Here is a 24737-nt window from a genome sequence, read left to right as displayed (position 1 = left end):
GGTCTGTGAAATCAAGGACAGTGACAGCTATCCATTATTCCTCAATGAGGTAAATAAGTGACTTACCCCTGCTGCTGTTTGACAACTTCTAAACAGCAGTCACTGATCTAGTATGGCAGTACCAGTGTTGCACAATGTAGTGATATTTGCTGAATAAAACAGTGTAAGAAACTTCTCTGTGTGGAAGATTTTCAGTCCATATATCTCTAGTTAATCACTGTATATTAATCAGATCAGACAATAGTAGTAGAAGTAGCGAACTTAAACTAGCCTTAAGTAAAAAAAAAAATAATAATAAAAAATATATATAATTGTACAGAATTACTAAGTATTCAAAAGTAATCCAAGTCCAGTCGAAAATACTTTATTAACTACATAGACCAGACAAGCAATCCAAGTAAAACAAAAATAGAGTAATAGTTATAATAATAACTAATTATTATTGTTAGTAATAGTTTCTGAAATTAGTTTTTTGATTGACAAATGGACTAAAGTTGATATATTTCCAGCCATGTAGTATATTGTCTTGGATAAAATCACAGACTTAATAATTTACTTAATAATCTGGTTAAATAAGAGGTACCACATCATTATAAATTGTATTTAAAGTATATAATGGTTATATTATTATGACAGCTACTAAGTAGGGCAGAACCAGTTCGAATGTCACACTGATGGGGGAAGGGATGAGAATTTAACATGTGAACCAATAACACTTTTACAGCACAATAAACCACTCCCTTGCCTGATAAAAAGTATATATATGTTTAGAAAGCTTGTGAGGAAACTATTATTCTATTTTTGTTTTACTTGGATCGCTTGTCTGTGTACTTAATAAAGGATTTTCAACTGGAAACAGACGGCCTGGCTTGCTTGGATTACTTTCGAATACTTAGTAATTCTGTACAATTACATATTTTTTATTATTATTATTTTTTTTTTACTTAAGACGAGTTTAAGGTTGCTACGTCTACTGCTATTGTCTGATCTGATTAATATACAGTGATTAACTAGAGATATATAGACTGAAAATCTTGCATACAGAGAAGTTTCTTACACTGTTTTTGGACCCACTATACTTGTTTATTGGGTTGCTTTGAGACGTTGGGGATACCAAGGAGATTACCTGATATTTGCTAAATAAATACAAAACTAGTATTGCTATGGCTAGTGTGTGTTTGTGTGTGTGTGTGTACATATATGTGTTATCACTGATTTTTAACTATGCATACACCTAATAATGCTTGGACACAAATTATTCTTCTAGGAATCAGTAAAAAAAGGCAGCTAATGAAACTGCATTTCAAAAGTTAGGCATAAATTGTATCACAGAACATTCAGACACCTATATCTTTACAAGTCTGGTGGCACCCACTCCCCAGACTATATAAATGGATACAGGGGTATCCCTTAATTATCCTTGACTGTGTGGGGGTCCCATAAAAGCTGTTACTGGTTGGGGAAAAAGGAGGAGAAAAACTTATTAACTTTCTGATTACACTCTCTAACCTGAACAGAGCTGTGACATGACCATGTTAGGACAAAACTGATAATGGCCTCTGCTCTCAGCCCCACTCATTCTAATACCAGCCCTGATCTGATGTTTGTGTACTGAAACCTGCTGTATGTTACTGGGGGGGGGGGGCTGGGGATTGCATGGCTATTACTTTAATTTTCAACACAGTCAGACCTTAGAGGTGTGCACAGGAGGTCATTATCATTTGTGTTTGGGCTGAGGACAGTGTGGTCATTGTTTCTTTTATTTGTCCCACAGACCTCAGAGGTGTATAAACATGGTTACTATAGCTTATGTAGGAGCAGTGTTCTGTCTAGGAGAAACAGAATAGGATACATTACTGAAATCGTTAGTTTTTTTTCCCACTTTCCTCACAATCACACATCAGGCACATATACAGGTGGCTGCCTTTGGGGGTTAAGGGTGAGGAAGCATGCAATTTATATGTATGATAACAGTCACTTTAAATACATAACTGTGGCAATTTTAATCTCCACTTTCATCTCAATCTAACACCAGAAGGATGTTTTTTTTTTTTTTTTTTTTTTGGGGGGGGGGGTAGGGAAGCAGGCAGTATTCTCAGGTATCCTTACATCAGCTGGCTTATTAGTTTATTTTGAGCAATTTTGTCAGCTTTGAACATTAAGCCTTGGACATAACTTATATCTTCTTTGAAAGGAAAAAAAGACTAAATTCTTTTCATACTCATGGTTTTTGTTGAGGCGACCACGGGATTGAAAGGTTGGGAAAATGCTCTAAAATGCACCCCAGAACATCTGTAGCCCTATAGATTCTTAGGCCCTGGCTTATTTCAGTTTTTTTCTTAAATGGTTATTACTGTGCTGTCTTGGTCAGGAAAGGTATGTTGAAAGGATGCAAGAAAAACTAAAGCTGAACAACACTGAATTTCTTTCCTTAATCATAATTTCTATTCAAGGCATTATTTGTTGAAAAGGCTGTGTAAAAAGCTTTTAAATGCACTTCAGAACACACAGAAAACAAGTTGTGGCTTATTCAAAAGCTGAAGAGTGAGGTAAAAAGTGAGAAAAGGAAGAAAAAAGTAATGTATATGGAATAAGGAGCCCAACACAGGGAGAAGGACTGGAGAGTGTACGTGTGCAAGTTTGTTGTGTGGGCTGAAACAGTTGGTCAAGGGCACCATTTCAGCTAAGTCCAGACATATATATAGTTGTAATATATCATTGCTGCAAATAAATGCTAGTAACTGTAAATGTCCCTTTGTGCGATGGCGATGGGCCATCATAGTGTGGTACATAGGCCTGTTGTAATGTAAGAGCATTTTAGCTATAGGTCAGTATCTGTGTACTGCTAAATGTTTGCATCCTAAACTAAAAGGTTGCTTAGGAGGGGTGGCAGTGACAGACTATAAGTGCCTAGGGGGGCCCCCAAAATGCTAACACAGCCCTGATGCTGATACACTCCCAGTTGCAAACATTATACATCACTTATAATCTACCCAATCATTTTCATTCAAACATTACATACCTCATTTATGTCCTGCCTTCTTTTAAACCTCATTTCTGTATGTATTGTTCCCACAATTCCTATTTTTCCTATGAAGTTTGCTTCTACTCTTTTCTAAAGATCTCAGTTCCAATTGTTTTATCTGTGTTACTATATTCACTACTTCTAATATAGTTGGTTTTAGATTTTGATTTCCATTTTCTAGTAACTGCTTTTTTGGCAGACACCATAATTAGACACAGCAAGGCCTTACCATGTCTAGGCAATTCTGATTCTGTATCATAGCTCAGAAAAATTATTACCCTCATCACACCAATCCACCCACCCAGCATCTCCAATAATGCATCCCAGAGGGAATCCTTAAAGTCCACCAATCCACTGTACTTCAGGAAAATATGTTCTCAAGTACCTCTTTCTTCCCTATCACACCGCCAACATTTGCTGTCTACTTGAGGAAAAATTCTCTAGAGTCTACTTGGGGTATAAAAATATCTATGTAAACATTTCCAAGCAATAATCCAAAATCTTCTAGATTATGTTGCATATTTGAGAGACATACATATATCCTCCCACTGTTTCTTTGTGAATTGATTATCCAATCTCTATTCCCAGTCCTTTCTAACATCCTCTGATTGATTCTTGTGGTTAGCATGCAATGTTTTATATGCACTACTAATTATTCCTTTTTAATGGCAGTTTCTGTTCTACATTTCTACATTCTACTAAAAACTCTACCAGTGCTGGTCTTTTGTTTAGGACTCCCATATTTCTTTCTCTTTGCCTATACTCTGATATCAATCCTTGATAGGGATGGCAATCTCTAAGCTCCAGTACAAATAAATTATTTGCCTCTTCCCATTCTATTACCTTTCCATCTCTAGTTATTTGCTCCCAATACCTTGGTTCCTTTGCCAGTTTTCTCCAGTAAATTTCAGCCCCCTCTTGCCTATTGTCTATATCCTTAATTGCAGTCATCCCTATCGGCAGAATCTCCTTTCTCCATTCCTGTGTTAGCTTAGTTGTAATATTCTGTATGATTATCATTAGTCTCCTTAAAGGCATGCAACAAAAATTCCAATCTCTCCCTATTACTTAAACCCCCCCATGTTTCTTCATCATCTCTTTCCATTTTGAGTTATAGCTTTCTGCTTGTGCTATGTATAGCAGCCTTAGCTGTGTTGCTGTGAAATACACCTTCAAATCAGGTAATCCCAATCCACCCTGTTCTGTTGGCAGAATAAGCTTATCCCACTTCTCTCTTGCCATCTCCCCCCCAAATAAAATCATTCACCTGTTTATTAATTACTATCCACAGCTTCTCCTTTAATTGATAAAAATGTGCCTGACCTGTATGTAAGACTAAAGGGACTAAAAACATTTTAACTGCTTGTATTTTACTATTGATGTTCATATAACAGAGCTTCCATTTTCTCAATTTTTGTATTATCTTTTGTTTGGTCTCTTCCTAGATATCCTTAGCTGCCGCATTAGTATCATTTGTAATCCATACTCCTAAATATTTCATTTTGGTTTCCGCGGTGGTACAGTGGTAGCGTTGTTACCTCACAGCAAGAGGTTTTCCCATTCGATTCTCGGCTTGGCAGTGCTTTCTGTGTGGAGTCTGCATGTCCTCCCCATGCTTGGGTAATGTTCGAAAGACATGCGTGCGTAAATGGGTCTTCCTTCGTTGAAGGTTGAGCTGGCACCTCAGCGTTTCGTAAAAATCTACTGCCAATCATTAGCGGACTGAAGTTCCGCTGTGGCGACCCCTAACTAGGAAAAAGCTGAAAGACAAACAACAACTCCTAAATATTTCATTTTATCATGTCCCCATAATTATGGATATTGCTGAACCAATTCGTATCTGGGTACATAATTTACCGCTATTGCTTTTGTTTTGGCTTCATTAATTTTGTATCCCAAAAAGGTTTTAAATTGACTCAATATGTTCCACCACACTGTAATGTCCCTTTCTGGTATTGTCAGGTATAAAATAATGTTATCTGCAAATAGAGCCACCTTCTCTTTTCTACCATACCAACTATATCCTCGAATTTCTGAGTCCCTCATTTTATTTGGTTCTAAATATAACGCAAACAACAAAGGTGAGAGAGGACACCCCTGCCTAGTTCCCCTGCTCAAGCAGAGATTACCAGAGAGGATCTCATCCAATTTAATTTTCACCTCCGATCCCTCATATATCATCCTAAGCAACCTTATAATTTTTTTCAGGGAATGCAAATACTTCCATTGCTCTGCTCATAAAGTCCCAGCTCACTCTGTCAAATGCTTTCTCTGCATCAAGAACCACCAATAACAGTGGTATTTTCTTACATTCTGCTTCCCTCTGGATCATCAATGTTCTATTAATGTTGTCAAATGTTTGCCTCCCCTCCACAAAACCATCCCTATCTATCAATGTTGGCATCACTTTTGCCATCCTTTTTTCCATTACAGATGAACACTTTATAATCATGATTTAGTATTGAAATGGACCTGTATGAGACTGGATCTGATGAATTCTTACCCTCTTTAGGTATAACAGCTACTACCACTTTCTTCCAGGATGTTGGTACATCTCCTCCTCTTAAAATACTGTAAAACAAAACCTTCCAGATCTTTATCATTTCCCCCCTAGTTTCCAAACTTCCACAGGAATACCATCTGTTCCTGGGGACATTCCTGTAGATTGGTTATACATCACCATTTTATCTCATCTCCTACTATCTTGTTAGTAATTGAGCCTCCTCCACCTTTAGCCTGGGCATATTTAATTCTTCCATAAACATTTCCATTTGTACCTTTTCTTGATTTCCACATTTCTCTGCTTTATACAGACTTTCATAGAATTTTTGAAGTATTTCCAATATTTCTATAGGATCCCTTGGTATCTGCCTTGTTATAGGCTCCCTAAGCTTGGTGACAACCCCTTCTATTTTTTGTTGCCTGAGTCGTTAGGCTAAAAGTTTTTGTGCTCTATGGTTATTATCAAAGAACAGTTGCTTAACAGCAATCTTTTTAAACTCATGCATATAATTGAGGTAATCCCTTATTTTTCTGTTTAGCATTCTGTAGTTGCTCCTCTTCTTATTCTGTGAGATTCTCCCTATTTTCAGTACTTCAGCACTTGTCAGTCCCTCTAAGTAATTCTTGTTACTTCTTAACCATATCTCCCGTTCTTTTTTCCCACCCTATTTTTAAATTCCACTTTAATTTTATCCCACTCCCTACCTATATTTTCAGAAGAATTGTCTATCTTCTCTAATAGCTCCTGAATAATTTGAACTGCCCATTCCTTAAAGTCCTCTCTTTTCAACAAATAGGTAGGAAAGCACTAGTGTCTCGTTTTTATTTCATTGCCCTGTGTTTTTATTTTAATTATTATTGGTGCATGATCTGAAATAGTTATTGGGTACATATCAAGACCTTCAATTACATGCACATGTTCCAGTGAAATCTATATTTTGCGTTGCCAACCCCAGTTTTTGTATCTTGGAGAATAGTATGTAAATTCACTCTGAACTCCTAGTACTGAATTCATGTCTTCCATGCTAAATGTTTATATAAATTTCTTTAAAATCTACCATCCTTTGTTATTTTTCCCTTCTGGACCCCCCAGAGACATCTTCACTATTGCAAATCAAATTCTAGTCCCCACCTGTAAGTAATATTCCTTGCTAAAAGCTGATTACTTCTCCCAGAATTGTCTTAAGCTCCATTACAGCAGTTTTCACTGGAATATAAATACAATCTAGTATAATCCTCCTCCTTTTCCAGTGGCCCCTTAATACTACAAGCCTTCCATTATTGTCTTTATATTGTCTTCTATTACTATTGCAGCTCCTCTTGAAAATGAATACAACTACTCCTCTCTTCCTTTGCCCCATATATTCTGCTGAATAAACATCTTGAAAACCTTTAGCAAATTTACATGTTCAGTTCTTTCCAAGTATCTCTCCTGGAAAATAGCTACTTGTACTCTACATTTGTTAAACATAATTCACTACTGTTTCTTTTTGTATTTATCTGTGAGACCATTAACATTTAAGCACATTATAGAAAAAAATCATGTTCTTGAGGGATTATTCTTCCCACCATTTATGTACAGCAGCTTTTTTTGTTAAATGTATAGTTCCAGCTTTGTATTCAATACATGCACCATTTGGCAGGTTAATCTTTTATACAATTGTTTCTTGTTATCTCTATTTGAGCTTATGTCACATCTTGCAAAATGTGTTGTTTTATTGAAAACCCTCAAACAAAAATACACACACACACACAATTCTCCCATAAAACCTAATAACTTAATAACACACAAAACTATGTACATAATAAAAACAAATGTTCTAAAATCATAGCCACACTCACAGGCTACAAGCACCCATATATTTCCAGATTTTTTTGTTCTGTCATATTTCACACATATAATTGTTGCATTGTAATCCTACACTAAGTTATTGGTTTTATTGCTGCTCATCTTCATCTCCCAAATCCTGTCACTGCTTCATTTCCAAGATACTTTCATTTCTTGTAGTCAGCTTTCATGCTCCCTTCCTTCATTCCAACATTTTCTATTGAAACACTGGAATATGTTTCACATGTACAGTCTCCACTGTGGTCTCTATTACCAGAAGAATAAGAAGCAGAATATCTTTCTGTTTCACAGCCCTCTTTTGTTGGACAAACTTCTGTATTTCCTCCTTAGCATGTACTTCATCAAAAAATGATTTTATCCCTCCAGGAAAGAATACTTGGAAGACAGATATGATAAAACAGTTTCAACGTCACACCTGCTTCTCAACATTCCCTGAATAGTGGAATAAATTTGCTTCTCTTCTGCCTGGTGGACAGTAAGTAATCATTCTCTACAAACACTCTGCTGTCTCCCACTTTTAGTACTTTGTCCTTCTGCCACAGTTTTCTCAAAATCAACTCCTTCTGCTGGTAGGATTGTATTTTGACTATAAAAGGTCTAGGTTGCTTTCTCATAGCCAGCTTTGGAGCATACACGTGATCTGCTCTTTCAAATAACAGCTCCTGATGTGGAATACCAGTCCAGTTGCTTATTTGTACTTTCATAAAATTAATGCAGTCTGCTCCTTCCAGCTTCTCTGATATAGCTGAAAATCTCAGGTTTCCCCTGTATGCTCTATCTATCCTCTAACACTGTTATTTTTGAAACATCTCTTCCTGAGCAGTCTCATATTTAGCCAGTGTTTTCTTCATTTCGACCTCTGATTTTTGCAGCTTTATTACCTCATCTGAATATTTGTTTAAAGCTCCTTCCATTTTTTCTAACCTTTTCTTGTTTGTGTTAATATACTCCATCAGTGTTTTGTTTATTTTAACCAGGTCTGTGTGCAGTTGTCTTATATCTTCCTGTAAGTTACTGAAATTCATGACTAGAGGCTGCATTACCTTTTGCTGAACAGCTGCAGAACTTTCCCTAGTCAGTGTTTCTTCCTCACTTTTTATAGCTGATTTTTCCAGGTCTTTTGTATTTTTTTTTCTTGGCATCCAGGCAGTACACTTACTAGCCAGTTACTTAAAGTTACCCATAAACACAAGTCTACTGGCCTTCTTTGCTAAGTTTCTGTTTTCACACTGAGAGAGCTAGAATTAAGCTGTTACTCAATGTGCAGCCATCTTGGAAGTGAAAGGACTTTGGGGCATTAGAGAGAATACAATCTAAGGAAGAGGCTCTAACAGGATTTTTATTTTTTTTTATGAGAGTTAAAATAAGCTCAGTGAAACCACAGGGATTAACGACATTAGAAGGACAGTTACTGTCAATGGTTTGGCAGCCTATATTCAGGTCTGCAAAAGATTGTTTCAAGTGAGATATTGCTAGATGCCCGAGAGAGAGAGTTCTTCAGCCATAACTATGCTGTTTCCTAGGTGAAGTAATCTCCTATAATGCAAAGCCTTTTGTGAACATTAATTTGCAAGGATGTTATAATTATTTTAGCACTGAAGAGTAGGGATGAGCTTTATATGAGACCTAGACAGGTTTAACGTATTCTTGTAGATAATGGCCACTCTACCACCTTTTTATGGATTCTGTCAAGTCTTAAGATGTTATATCTCTACAGTAAGATTTTTTCATCTTTTATTTCTTGTTGAAGCCAGGTTTCTGTGGGTACTAGTGTATCTGAGCAGTGGTAGGCTACACAGGCATGCACATCAGTAAGTTTGTTTCATATATTTCTAAGTTTAGAACTAGTGGAGAGTATATGGATTTGAGGGGGTGACTATTTTGTGATATGGTGACTTTTCTTATTTTCTTGAGAGCTTATAGGACCTGGGTTGGGATAGATGTCATTTTAGATGCCTTTATTAACTTATCACTTAAGACACAGGCAAACAAACATACATTAATAGAAAAAAATATATATCAACATTTTTCCATACACATATATTATGTATCACACATTTTTTTTTAAATTATCATCAATCTACTGTTACATAAAATTGCTGAACTCCTTCTGAGCATTATTATACATGTACTGTTCCCATGATTTCCATTTATTTCTATGTAATCTGCTCTTTCCCTTTTCTAAAGGGCCCTCCTCCAGTTCTTTTACCTCTTTTATAATACTGAATACTTCAAATACAGTTAGTTTAGACTTTGATTTCCATTTTCAGTAATTGATTTTTGGCAACTAAAAAAATAAACGTAATAAAGCCTTGCCATGTCTAGGGAATTCAGATCCTGGGTCCCAGCTCATAATCATTTCCTTAGTTAAAGCCATTTGCTCACCCAATATTTTTAACAGAGGTTACCACATTTTTTAGTGTTTGAATTTCAGCCTTGGTCTAGATGAGGGCATGTTAATTATGTTTTTGTAGGTGTAATACTTTATTCTAAAGAGAAGTACATCAGCAGAAGAGAAGAGACTATGAGCTATTAACATTGGAAATGTCTGGGGTGGGGAGGGAGAGTTGTAAATAAAGGAAGGTGTTGATAACATGTAAGGAAGGCAGCAATTGTGGGGGATAATACAATTGTGTATAATAGTAGCATTACAGACGTTAAGTAATTAAGAATTAAACTGAATAAAATGACAGGATGAGAAGTAAATGTGCAAAGTAAAAAAACATACACATATCAATTAAAATTAGGGACTGTAATAAGGGGGAGAAGTGATAGTAGAAGGGAAAATAATGGTTAAATCTAGGGAGTATACTAAGGGTAGAACTAAGTGTGTGTTTAAAATTAAAAGAAAAAGTAGGGGAGTCTATTAGAATGAAGCAGGAAGCTATGAGAGAAAAAAGAGAAACTAAGCTAAGTTTAATGTCTGGCTGACTGGAGTATTAGAACTGTGAGTAAAATGAAAAATGTCTATAGTTATGTGTATGCCTTTTAGAATACTTTCTGCAACTTTGATTATAACATTCTGTATGCCTCCTGTTATTCTCCTTAAGGATCTGCATCCAAAATCCCACTCTGTCTTTAATTCTTGAACTCCCCTCACTTCATCATCCCTTCCACTTTGAATTATAGTGTTTTGATTGACTTACTAAATGAACCTTAACTACCTAGGTCTAAAATATTCCATCAAATCAGGTAATCCTAAACCACCTTGTTCTATTGGAAGGATTAAGTTTTACTAATTAAATCTTTTTAAAACAGCTTTATTAAATTATGACTTAAGGCATAGACATACATTAACAGAAAAAAACACTAACATTTTCCATTTACATACATTACGCACCACATATCTTTTCTTTGTACTTTTTTCTTTTGTACTTTTTCTTTGTACCCCTGCATTATCAGGCTATAATTCATACCACACCTTTTGGCCACTTAACCTGGATCGAAACACTAAAGGTGGAGGCGTGTCCATATTAATTAAGGATATCCACACCTCCAAGCTAGTTGCTCAGCATAATGCATCCGAGATTATCCAACTGCAACTAATTCTGGGCAAGACCACAATCTAAACTGTAGCTTGCTACAGATCCCCCACCATGCTCCAGGATTCCCACTCCTCATTTCTTGATGACGCACTGGAAAATATTAGGGTACAACCCAACACCCTAATAATGGGCAATTTCAACTACCCCACCATTAACTGGGGAAACTACTTACTCATGTACCAACTCTTTTGCTCAACGTTTTCTGGAATTCATAAATTCCAACGCCTTGGATCAACTTATCCACAACCCCAACAGGAGCAGCAATATCCTAGACCTGGTCATTACCAACATGGGCAACCAGTTTTCCACACCAGAGGTCAACTCCTCATTGGTCAGATCCAACCACAAGCTAATCACCTTAAACATCCACATCCCACCCCCACCCCCATTAGGGAAACCACCATAAAAAGTTTCTCCAAAGCCAACTTCATGCTTCTTAAGACAGAAGTGGCAAACTTCACGACACCCATGCAGATGGACAATAGAGGTATGACTGCTGAATCCTACACAAATGCACTTTATAGGCACTTACATGAGTGCATAGATCATGCTATCCCTAACAGAGCCAAGATGCTATCCTCCAAAAAAAGGAAGCCAATCTGGTGGTCCCCTGCCATAAACAAACTCTACAAAATAAGAAAGAAACTGCTGCAAAAAAGAGTAAAATCCCATGATTGGAGGAACTCCCTGGTCAGCCAGAGTAAGAAGCTGAGATCCCTCATAAAATCATCCAAAGCTAGTTACGAAAACAAAATCGCCACTGTTTCTAAAGACAACCACAAAGCATTCTATAGCTATGTCAGGAATCTCAATGGCAACACTCAGATCTGCTCTGAGTTACAGCACAATGGCACTAAATATACAGAACCAACTGATATTGCCAGCATCCTGGCAGATAGGTTCAGTGCTAACTTTACCCCCCTCTCACCCCCTGAAGGGCCGATCTCTATACCAGAAGAATGCAAAGTTTCTGTAATCACGGCTGCACAGGTAAAAAATACACTCTCCAAAGCCAAGAACACAACATCCATGGGACCTGACAACATCCCAGGCTGCGTTCTACAAGAACTACAGAACAAACTGGCACCCCCACCTAAGTACCATGTTCAATCATAGCCTTACCTCAGGCTTTGTGCCCACTGAATGGCGCACAGTGACAGTTATCCCACTCCACAAAGGGGGATCCATCACGGACCCCGGGAACTACCATTCTGTTAGCCTGACGAGCGGGTCTATATTAAAAAACGAACGCTTAAAATGTCGAGTATAACAAGATTGGCACAATTTAAGTGAACGCTTATTTAATCGACCACTTAATTCATCTAAATTAAGAGTTTCGAAAGATTATGTTTGGCCAACATGAAGCATGTTACATCTGACGTAAGTCCGTAAGAGATACAAAAGAAATGTTAGAACTATACACGTGTAGATATGTAAGGTTAAAGTAAAGTTACAGGTTGTACTCACAACTGAAAGTACATATTATGCTACATTTACAATTCAAATATATTTGATAGTAATTTATGACACACTAATTCAAAGATAGTATAAAAGAAGTACACCACATTAGTTAACATGGTGGTTTAGATTAGCGTAACATTATGGCTAACAGAAACTGTTTTTCACCAGGTGTCGTAGGAGAGTACTACGAGTGTGTTAAGTCTCAGAAAGGGAGAGATATGCTTAATATAGATGGGTATTTGTACAGTTTAGAAAAGGTAATGAAAGATCGCAAGTACTGGTGTTGTAAGGATAAATTAAGAGTACTGTAAGGGCCGTGCAGTGACTCGAGCACACTTTGGGATGATTTCATGGTTTATTTCTATATAATTTATGTTTAATGTGTTGCACAGTGGATATTTCACGTTTAGGGTGTGTATAGTGGTAGGATAGCTTCTTAGGTAGCAGACAGATTTTTAATGTAGGTAGTCACTTTACACGTTTATTTTTGTTTAATGCGTTGTAGTCTCTTAAGTCACTAGGGTGAAGGTGTTGGCCAAACAAAATCTTTCGATATTTTGATTTTCGGTAATTTTGTGTTTCAGTTAAACAAGCGTTTGCTTAAATTGTGTTGAGCATGTCATACTCGACATTTTAAGCATTCGTTTATTTAATATAGACCCTGACGAGCCTGGTCTGCAAGGCCATGGAACATATCATCATGCAACTTATAAACAAAGACATCAGTAATCTTCAAACTCTGAACCCCGCCCAGTTTAGGTTTGTAAAAGGCAGATCATGTCTCCTAAACCTGATAGACTTCTTTGAAGCAGTCACCAAAGCCGTAGACAAGGGTAAGGTGGTTCACACAGCCTATCTAGATCTCACCAAGGCTTTTGACACCATCTCCCTCTCTGGAATTATAGATAAACTCACTAAACTAGGTATAAATCCCTATGTCACAAGATGGATTGCCAACTGGCTCACTGACAGAACCCACACTCTGAAAGTAGCAGACTCCAAATCCAACTTCAGACCAGTGACAAGTGGAGTACCACAGGGTTCAGTCCTGGGTCCTCTCCTGTTTGGTATCTACTTCTCTGAAGTACAGGCTGACACAGAAGGTCTTTGGCTAACGAAGTTTGCAGATGACTGCAAACTAGGAGCCATAATTGAAACTCCTAACAATGTGGACATACTACAAAAGGGCCTCACTGAGACAGATGCCTGGTGTCAAAGCCATGGCCTCAAGCTCAGTGCCAGAAAGTGAATTGTCATCCCTTTTGGTAAAAACTCTGTACCTATGAACTACCACATAGGTGGTAGTCTACTTATCACTGAAAGTGTGATAAGAGATCTTGGGACACAGGTGGACAGTAGTCTCTCCTTTGATAATCACATCACCACACTAGTCAGGAAATCCTTCTACTTGGCACACCTCATAACAAAATGTTTCTCATCCAGGAAAAAAGAGATCATTGTTCCACTCTACTCGTCACATATTAGACCCATTATAGAGTACAATGCCCCTTTTGGTATGGACCTGACAAGACATTTACAACAACTGGAAAGTCCACAGAAATACCTCACAAAGAGGATTACCAGCTTCAAACAGATGCCCTATGCAGACCGTCTCAAAAAACACCAGCTTTACTCTGTCGCATATTGCCTACTCAGAGGCGATCTCTGCCTAGCATACAAAGCTATGTCAAACCCAGAGCTGTTGGACATGCTCCACTTAAAGAAATCCCAATCCCTCTGAGCTACATGCTGTAGGGACCTAAACCTTGTCACCACAATAAACAGAACATGCTGAAGGTTAGATTCCTGTCCCAGAGACTTCCCATACTCTGGAACAAACTACCTAGCTATATCAAACAAAGCTCCTCATTAGCACTATTCAAGAAAAATCTTGATGATTGGATGGGAAATAGGGAATTCACCCCGGAGATCACTTCTGTCACTCTGCTCAACAGGGGCACAGGTAAATAATTTTCTTGGGTGGTGAAAGCCAGGGTACCTTTTTGGCTAGGCTTATGTAGGCCCTAGGGCCAAGAGCCTAGTACCAACCTATGAACAGGGATGTAAATGTTCACAGCAGCTCATTCTGTATGTTTTGCAGGGTTTGTCTCTGATAAAAGATTATATAAGGAGTTTTTTTTGTACAGGACTCAAGTAAAAGTACTGAATGTCCATAAATGGTTTAATTGGAAGAGGAATGACAGTAGGTGAAGGGCCAAGAGGGTGACAGCACTGCCAGAATTCTTTTCTGTTTGACCCTGGCTAGAAACTTTGTATCTCTATTGATGATAGATTTATTGAAGAAAGTACAAATAAAACTGATTATTATTCTTGAAGTATTGCAGAACAAGTGGAAAAATGTGGATACCTGTTCTATGAACGATGTGCAAGTTATCCTACAACTGATATTATTAGAATATATATTTTAAGCGTGACGTTTAAAGGTGCCAAAGGATGTCCTTTATTTTTTCAGACTAAAATGAGTTTATATTTGGATGTAGTTAAGTTTGCCTAGCAAAACGTGGTAAGGAGCAAGCAAGACTAATAGTAATCTGAATGTTATATTACGGTCATTGAAAATATTGTCTATGCAGACATCGACATCTGCCATGCTGAGTAAGGCAATATTATGACAGACTACAAATATATGAATGCATCAACAGATCTTTAGCACAACTTAATACAGTGAAAGTGAATAGCAGAGTGTATGTTGCTGTTAAAATGTGATTAAACCACTGACATGGGATATAAAATAGTGTTGTTCACAGTTAATCTAACATGGTGTTAATGTTCTTTTTTGACTGTTTTCATGTTCATACATACTCAGTGCATGATGTTCTTTGTAAAATATGTTCTTTTGTGAACTAATATCTGTACAGTTTATTTTTGACTGAGTACACTTTTCTGATAAAACTGGACAGTGTGTTAAAGGATTGACATTGATAATTTCAATATTGTAGTACCTTGATGAGAAAAAGAGCATTCATGTAATGCAAATGTGCTGGAACATACTGTTTCTTTTAACATGTGACAGATGGGGTGTGCTGCAATCAGGCTAAGGTACAATTATGTAAGGTTACAACATATGGATATATTAACAGGTTTGCAACATAATTTAAATTTAACATTACTTAATACTTGGACTTGGCTGCACACTGATCAATGGCATGACATTAGCTCTCACAGCATGAAAACAGAAACTGAGTAAAAGAAGTACCACTGATTTTTTTTGTAAACTTCAGTTACTGACTAGTAAATAAACTGTATGGATTCCAGCAAAGAATAAAATTTGCAAAACCAAAAAGAAAATCAACCAGAAAAGGTGAAGAGAAAACACCATTGATGAAGGATTCTGCAGCTGTTCAGCAAAAAGTAGTTCAAGGTTCAGCTTTGGTTTAAGAGATGGTTTCCATTAATTTAGAGGAAAAATAAATCCAATATACTGATAGGTGATTAAAATAAATGAAATACTGCAGAACTATATCAATTCAACAAGAGGGTGTAAAAACAGAAGCATCTTTAGCTAGCCATTCAGATGAACTGATAAAACTGGAAAAATCAGATAACATGAAGAGAAAGCTGTCTGAATATGAGGTTTCTCAAAAATAAATGTTTACATAGTAGAGTTAGAAGAGTGTGCAGAGAGAACCTGAGATTTTCTGATGCACAACAGAAACTGGGAGGAACAGACTATTAATTTTATGAAAGCAGAAATATGCAACTAGGCTGGTGTTCCACAGCAGAATTTGTTAATTGAAAGGGCACATCAAGTGTATGTTCCAAGCCTGGCCAGGAGAAAGCAGCTAAGACCTAATAAAGATGCAATCATACCAGCAAAAAGAGCCTGGAAACAACAGAGTGTTTGCAGAAAATGATTATTCACTGTAGACCTGGCAAAACAGAAGCAAATTTATTCCAGCAATCAGGGAATGTTAAGAGGCAGGTATGAGATTCAAGCTGTTGTATCCAGCTGTCTTCAAAGTGTTTTTTTCCCCTGGAGAATCAAAGTAATTTGACAAAAAACAGGCTAAGGAGCAAATAAAGTCTACCCAACAAAAGGTGAGTCAGCAAGCAGAAGGGGGCTCTACTCGTCATACTTCTAGCAGTAAGGTTCACAAAAAGACTCTGTCAGTGAAACTTTTTCCAATGTTTCAAAGGAAAATGCTTGAGACACAGAAAAAAACACAGGAGTTGACTAGAAAAATCAACAGTACCTTGGACTAGAACCAGAGTCTGGTGTTTGGAGATGGAGATGAAAAGCAAGACCAGCAACTCTTACATTAGTGAATAAATGAAGAATATAAAGCATCTTATCACACTTGTGAAATAGGGTTTTGCAAGAAAAAGTGGCTGAAAAACAATATATTTTTGCTCACTTTGTTAAACTAGTGGGTGGACTGTAAAGCATATACCCCACTTTATATCATTAATGTTTAGAAGACAAAGGGGGAAACTAAGTTAAACAATTTTTGTTATTAGTATTTGTATGAACTACTTCATGATATCAACTGCATTTTATGTACAGTAAAACAGTTCTGTGAAGTGTGTAGTCAGGGGTATTTTAAATGTGGAGGGAGTATTTTCAGTGACAGCTCTATGTGTTACAGATATTGAAGTAAATAAGTACTTCTTCATTGTAAAAAATAATGGTTTTGCAGTGTAACAAGAGAAAAAAGGCTGGACAGAAGCAACGTTAATGTTCTTATGCTGTGATCTGGTGCTGCAAGGGTGGGAGTGGGTTATAAAAGTGCACTGATGATGATATATGTAGAATTACATACGCACAAATATTTCAAGTATGGCCATTAATGCCCTTCTAGCCTACCAATATAGAAGAGCAGCTGTTCCCATAACATGTGTCCAGGCTGTTCTTAAAAATATCTAAACTAATGCTTGCATTAAATGTAATTTGGTAGTCTGTTCCATCCATTAGCTGCTGTCTCAGAGAACCAGTTAGTACACTTCTCATTTTTACAAAATCTTCTGCAAACATTATCTGATGATTCTCTACTACTATTTGATAACTCCAAACATTCCCAGACGTAGTTGTCTCCAAATGCCCTACCTATCATAACATAGTTCCTCTTAAATATCTATATGAGACACCATACAGGTTCAGATATTTCAGTCTTTCATAATAACTTAAATTTTCATATCCATAGATGCCCTTCATATACTGCCACTGTACTCTTTCCAGTTTACTCACGCTTATTTTCTTATACGGTTTCCATAATTTTTTTTTCAATAAATATCTTTATTAAATTATCATGTATGGCATAGACAATCTTATATTTATATAAATGAAAAACAAACATTGACACCACTTTAGTTGCAAGCATTATACATCACAGACACCATTGAAACTGCTATAGCTGTAAATATGTCATGCATGTTGACTGTTGGGTAATGAGAGGTCTATGTAATATCATTGTGCCACCTCACCTGTAAGTGTGTGTGTGTGTGTGTGTGTGTGTGTGTGTGTGTGTGTGTAGAAGTAAACCATAACATACAGGTCTTAATTTCCATTTCCTGTCTGCCCCACACAGGTGGCGAGGTGGGTCAGGGTCCCTCCTGCAGGCAAACTAATGTTAGTGTCCATACAGACTCCGACAATGATGATAGGCATAGTAAGGCACAGGCAGGATTGTCAGGGGCTGAATCTGTGCCATTGGTTGACATCCCACTTTTATCCATCCCATCCCATCCCCGTACACAGTCACAATGCCCATACATAACCCATCACCAGTGGTCATAGATGAGGGACAGTTGGCGGGTGGTGGCATGAGATAGGAAAGTGTGGTGACTATGGCAAGTGTGTCTGTACAAAGCAGCCACAGCTGGATGACCGGTGAGGTCCCACACAGGCAGATGTACATGGGTGCTCATACGAGGGCTGCTGGCCATCATGCCTTTGGAAGAAGTGCCACAGCAGGTGTCACCAGATGCATGTTTCAGGCCATCATGGAGGCACAGGCACTTATGGAATGTTACACCAGAGATAGTCTGAGGCTGCAGAGAGCTACTCTTCCTGCTGTATGTGACTACATCCGTAATCTTGCAGGTGCCCACCGTTATTTTGCAGAGGTCATGGATAGATGGTTGGGTGAGATGGTGGGAATCCTCGACCGTGTGGTGTCTGTTGTAGAGCATATGGTGGAAGTAGGGCATCGGCCACGTGGAAGTAGGTTAGCAACACCAACAGGTGGAGGTCTCTGTGGACGTGCAACAACTCACGGCTGCTCCCATAGTGGCAGTACCAGCACTGCAGAGAGGATGCTGTCTACACCACAACACAGCAGGCCACGTGCACGTGGTCCTGGCCGGTCCCAGCAGGGACGTGGATACAGCGGACAATTGTCATCATCAGGAGAGAGTACCATATCTGGGCTTCTGCCTGGTAGTGCCCATGCAACCCTTGGCAGGCACAGTTCCCATGTCCATGGCCAGACAAGGTGAACTGTACACCCTGCCATGTATGGTCTGCAGATGTCCAACATACTCCTGTACATGGCAGTCACATGGCAGAAATGTGTGCATACATACACACACACATCACCAACACAGATAGGGCACCTCCATACCTACAGACACCATGTCTGCACAGGCCATTTAATAAAAAAAAAACCTAACCCACACACATGATGTCAAGCAAATGGCTCAGCCTAGGCCTCTGGTAAACCCACAACACACCATTTGTATATGATGATACCTGTGCCACATCCCTGTCATCCATACTATCGATGCAGGGACATGAAATATGGTTCTGATGCACAGGGAGAATGTACTAAGGTTTAGCAATGTAATGCTGTTTAATGTGTTTTCAGCTGGAATGATTAATGCTTACATGTCAGGGTGTGTAGCTGTCCAGCCATGATGCATTATAGCTGTTATTAACACTGACTGATTGTGGTCTCCATAATGTCTTCTGTTTGTGTTCTAGGTGTCTTTGTGTCAGCAGGATGTTGGTCTGCTGTCCTTTCCTACAAGGGGTGTGGCACTGTGGTGACACATTGACTGTGTCATATCCCGGGTGCAGCTGAACACAAGTAACAGGTCTGTATAACAGTTACTGCATGTGCCACATGGCTGATAGGTCTGAGGGGTGTATACAGGTGAGTGCATGGTGGCTGATGTAAGCAGCTCTTCTACATTGAACAATGGTAAGTGTACTGGGTGGCTCACATCAAATGTTTGTGAATAACACACACATAGAGGCTTTTGTGTTGATGCAATACACAGAGAATACTGTTCATATGGATGTATTTGATTTTGCAGTGAACTTATTTTGGCCTATGTAATTCCACCAAGACCAAACTGCCAAAGCATCACATCAATAAATAATCAGTCCGCCAGTTTAATGTCATTGACAATGGTACTGGCAGGGTATATGTCCTCTTCCCCAAAGTAGTGAAATCCTGGAGTTGGTAAACATAGGTATGCTGGTGTGGGGGGCAGAGCCCCCCACTTTGAAGGGTATGAGGTGGTGTAGAACCACACATAGTGTGATTAACAACTACTTAACCTCTTAACATAAACTGTACAGTACAACAGCACACTAAGCAGAAGGATACACACAACAATAACCCCATTGTGGGTGGCTGTGCCCACAACAACCACACCCAACTATATATACCAACTCCAGTATCACTGTACAGCTGTACAGTGGGGAAGAGGGCATTTACATATCCACTACTAGTTTTGATGGAATGAATTTCCACAAGATGATTGCTTTGAAATGTTACCTTTTGCCAGTTAGTTCTCAGACAAATGATCTCCTGGGAAATATATATTTTTTTAAACTGAAGATGATCCCTTCACATACACACACACTTATTTGGCAACACTGAGAGTAGAACCCCCTACCCAGGTACTTATTGCTACTAATGTGTTTGCCCTTAATTGCACACACCACAGAACTTGTAGGGTGAGGTGTGTTTTGAGCTTCCTGTTCATAGGTAGGTACTAGGCTATCGGCCTAAGGGCCTAAGTAAACCTAGCCAACAAGTCACTTGACTTACACCACCCAAGAAAGTTAACTTCCTGTGCCCCTGTCGAGCAGAGCCACAGAAGTGATCCCTGGGGTGTATTTCCTATTTCCCATCCACTCATCAAAATTTTTCTTGAACAGTGCTAATGAGGAACTTTGCTTGACATAGATAGGTAGCTTGTTCCAGAGTATAAGAAGTCTCTGGGACAGGAATCTATCCCTCCAGCATGTGCTGTTTATTGTGGTGACAAGGTTTAGGTCCCTAGAGCTTGTAGCTCAGAGGGATTGGGATTTTTTAACATGTAGCATGTCCAACAGCTCTGGGTTTAACATAGCTTTATATGTTAGGCAGAGTAAAGCTGGAGTTTTTCAGACAGTCAGTGTAGGGCATCTGTTTGAGGCCAGTAATCCTCTTTGTGAGGTACTTCTTTGGCCTTTCCAGCTGCTGCAGATGTCTTGTGAGGTACATTCCAAAAGGGGTGTTGTACTCTATAATGGGTTTAATGAGTGCCAAGTAGAGGGGAACAATGACCTCTTTTTTCCTGGATGAGATCCCTTTTGTGATGAGGTGTGGCACATAGAAGGATTTTCTGACTACTGTGGCGATGTAACTATCAAAGGAGAGACTACTGTCCACCTGGGTCCCAAGGTCTCTTATCACACATTCGGCATTAAGTAGACTGCTGTTTATGTGGTAGTTCATGGGTACAGAGTTTTTACAAAGGGGATGACAATGCACTTTTTGGCATTGAGCTTGAGGCCATGCCTCTGACACCAGGAATCTGTCTCAGTGAGGCCCTTCTGTAGGATGTCCACATCATTTGGGGACTTGACTATGGCTCCTAGTTTTCAGTCATCTACAGACTTTGTTAGCCAGAGGCCTTCTGTGTTAGCCTGTACTTTAGAGAAGTAGATACCAAACAGGAGAGGTCCCAGGACTGAACCCTGTGGTACTCCACTTGTCACTGGTTTGAAGTCAGATTTGGAGTCTGCAACTTTTACACTGTGGGTTCTGTCAGTGAGCCAGTTGACAATCCATCTTGTGATATAGGGATTTATACATAGTTCAGTGAGTTTAGCTATAACTCCAGAATGGGGATGGTGTCAAAAGCCTTGGTGAGGTCAAGATAGGCTGTGTGAACCACCTTACCCTCATCTACAGCTTTGGTGACTGCCTCAAAGAAGTCAGTCAGGTTCAGAAGGTGTGATCTGCCTTTCACAAACCTGAACTGGGTGAGGTCCAGAGTTTGGAGGTTACCAATGTCTTTGTTTATGAGTTCCATGATGATACGTTCCATGGCCTTGCAAATCAGGCTGATAGGGCGATAGTTCCCAGGATCAGTGGTGGCTCCCCCTTTGTGGAGTGGGATAACTGTTGCTGTACAGCATTCAGTGGGCACAAAGCCTGACATGAGACTATGATTGAACATGGTACTTAGGTGGGGAGCAAGTTCGTTCTGAAGTTCATGTAAAATGCAGCCTGGGATGTTGTCCGGTCCCATGGATGCTGTGTTTTTGGTTTTAGAGAGTGCAGCTTTTACCTGCATAGATGTGGTTACAAGGATTCTGCATTCTTGCTGTATAGATATGGGCCCTTTAGGGGATAAGAGGGGGGTAAAGTTACAACTGAACCTATCTGCCAGGATGTTGGCAATATCAGTTGGTTCTGTAATTTTCATGCCATTGTGCTGTAACTCAGAGTAGATCTGGGTGTTGCCATTGCGATTCTTGACATAGATACAGAATGCTTTGTGGTAGCCCTTAGAATCAGTGGTGATTTTTTTTTGTAGCTAGCTTTGGAGGATCTTATAAAGGATCTCAGCTTCTTACTGAGGCTGACCAGGCAGCTCCTCCACTCATGGGATTTTACTCTCTTTTGCAACAGTTTCTTCCTTCTATTGTAAAGTTTGTTTATAGCAGGGGACCACCAGATTGGCTTCCTTCTTTGGAGGATAGCGTCTTGGTTCTGTTTGGGATAGCACAATCCATGCACTCATGTAAGTGCTTATAGAGTGCATCTGTGTAGGATTCAGCAGTTGTAACTGTATTGCCCATTTGCATGGTTGTCATGAAGTTCTCCACTTCTGTCTTAAGAAGCATGAAGCTGGCTTTGGAGAAATGTTTTACCGTTGTTTCCTTAATGGTGGTTGGGGGCAGGGGGCAGGATGCGGATATCTAGGGTGATTAGCTTATGTTCAGATGTGATCAAAGAGGAGTTGATTTCAGGTGTGGAACACCAGTCACTCATGCTGGTAATGACTAGGTCTAGGACATTGTTGCCCCTGGTGGGGGTGTGGATAAGTTGATCCAGGGCATTGGAATTTATGAATTCCAGAAAGCTTTGAGCAAAGGAGTAGGTACATGAGTACATTTCCCAGTTAATGGTGGGGTAGTTGAAATTGCCCATTATTACGGTGTTTGGTTGAACCCTAATATTTTCCAGTATATCAAGTAAAGACGAGTGGGAATCCTAGAGCATTGTTGAGGATCTGTAAGCTACAGTTTGGATTGCAGTTTTGCCCAGAGTTAGTTGCACTTGGATACCCTCAGATGCATTACACTGTGCAACTAGCCTGGAGGTGTGGATATCCTTAATGAATATGGACACACCTCCACCTTTGGTGTTCTAGTCCAGGTTAGATGACCGACAAGTGTGGTATGAGTTATAGCCTGGTAATGCAGGGGTGCTCTCTACAGCCTTGGACCAGGTCTCAGTCACTGCACAGATATCAGTATTCTCCATTTTAAGGAGTGCCTCGAGTGAGTGCATTTTGAGATTTAGACTACTAGCATTGAGTAGAATTACCCTCAGTTTTTGCTTGCCTGTTCCTGTTACAGTGGTGAATTTGTCATTTGAATCTTGCCTAAAAAAGGCACTATAGGGGCGGCAAGAGCCTTAGCCAGTATCCAGAATCCCAGGGGTGACAGGTGCAGGCCATCTCTGGCAAAGCATCGTGGTCTGTCGACCATGTCGCCCCAGGCAGACAGATACTGGATCCCCTTAGAATGACACCAGACGTTTAGCCAATTGTTGAAGTCATTCATTTTGTCCTTGTACTGTGGTATCATTCTGGGCAATGGCAGGATGCTACTCAGGGCTAGGGTCATACCTGTCTGGGCTACAAGATCGAAGAGCTCTTCCATGCCTCTTTTCATGTAGTCCAGGGAGGTACGTCTCAGGTTGTTCACACCAACATGGACAATGGCAGAGTCATATTTGTACTTGTTGTGGAGTGACCTGAGTGCGTGGGTTATGTGGTGGATCCTGGCACCCAACAGGCAGCTGACAGTAACCTTCTCCTTGTTTAGCCTGGTGAGTGTGACATCAGTATGCCTGACTATAGAGTCACCTATGATTAGTGTGTTGGGTATGTTGCTTTGCCTTATGGGCTGTGGTTTATTGGCACACTGAGTCTGTGGGCTATGTGTCATTTGGGTTGTGTTGGGGGATGGAGGTTGTTTGCGTTTGCTTTGGAGGTCTCTGTTGCTTGAACAGATTATTACTGAGAGCCTCTGCAAATGTTTTTGTGTTTCTATGTGTGGATTTTGGTGGTGTAGGTTTAGTGGGACTATGTGATGAGTGTGGTGTGGTGCAAGTGTTTCCTTCTCCTCTTGACTGTCAAGTTCAGTCTTGGTTGGAGAGAGCTCTACCTCCAGTTTGGCTAGATAAGTGCATCTCTTGCAGGTTGTGGTGTTGAGTGGAAGGAGGCGAGGGTTGTGTGTGTACATGAGGCAATTGCTACATTGCCTCAAGATGCCCAGATTCATCAAATAGACAGGAGAAAACACTGGGAGCTGCCCCTTGGACATGCCTGAATAAAAAACTACTTTCCTCTAGACAAGTAAGGAAAGTGAGTATAAGAGCTGTTTTTCTCTAAGCAAGCGAGGAAAGTAAGTACAAAAACTGTTTTCCTCTAGGTAAAGAGGAAGGTTGAGTGCTGTAGCAATCTGTAGCTTATTTAGTGCTAACAACAAGTTCTGAACAAGTGCTGAGCACAAATAAGAAAATTCAAATGCTAAAACTAAGACTCTGTACCTGGATCTTGTAGAAGATAGGCTACCTAGTGCTTACCACTCCCACTGATAAGCTAGAATGCTTCCCTCCAACACAGAAAAGTTTGGGGGCTCTGAAGCTTACAAACAGTCCTAGATACAGCAAATATGTATCTGGACTAGACTAGTTACAGGAAAGATGGGAAACAAGAGCAAATATGGGCTTTTAAACCAGTAAGTTGAAAGAGATGGAAAAACTACCAAACGGACAATAAACTACAATTTTTGGGCCAGAATCCACTCTTGTGGTAGATAGGCTACCTAGTGCTTACCACTCCCACTGATAAGATAGAAGGTTTCCCTCCAACACAGAAA

Source organism: Protopterus annectens, chromosome 3.part1 (assembly GCF_019279795.1).
Source record: "Protopterus annectens isolate FY-2018-M chromosome 3.part1, PAN1.0, whole genome shotgun sequence".
Taxonomy (NCBI): Eukaryota; Metazoa; Chordata; order Ceratodontiformes; family Protopteridae; genus Protopterus; species Protopterus annectens.
Note: the sequence above shows the minus strand (reverse complement) of the source record.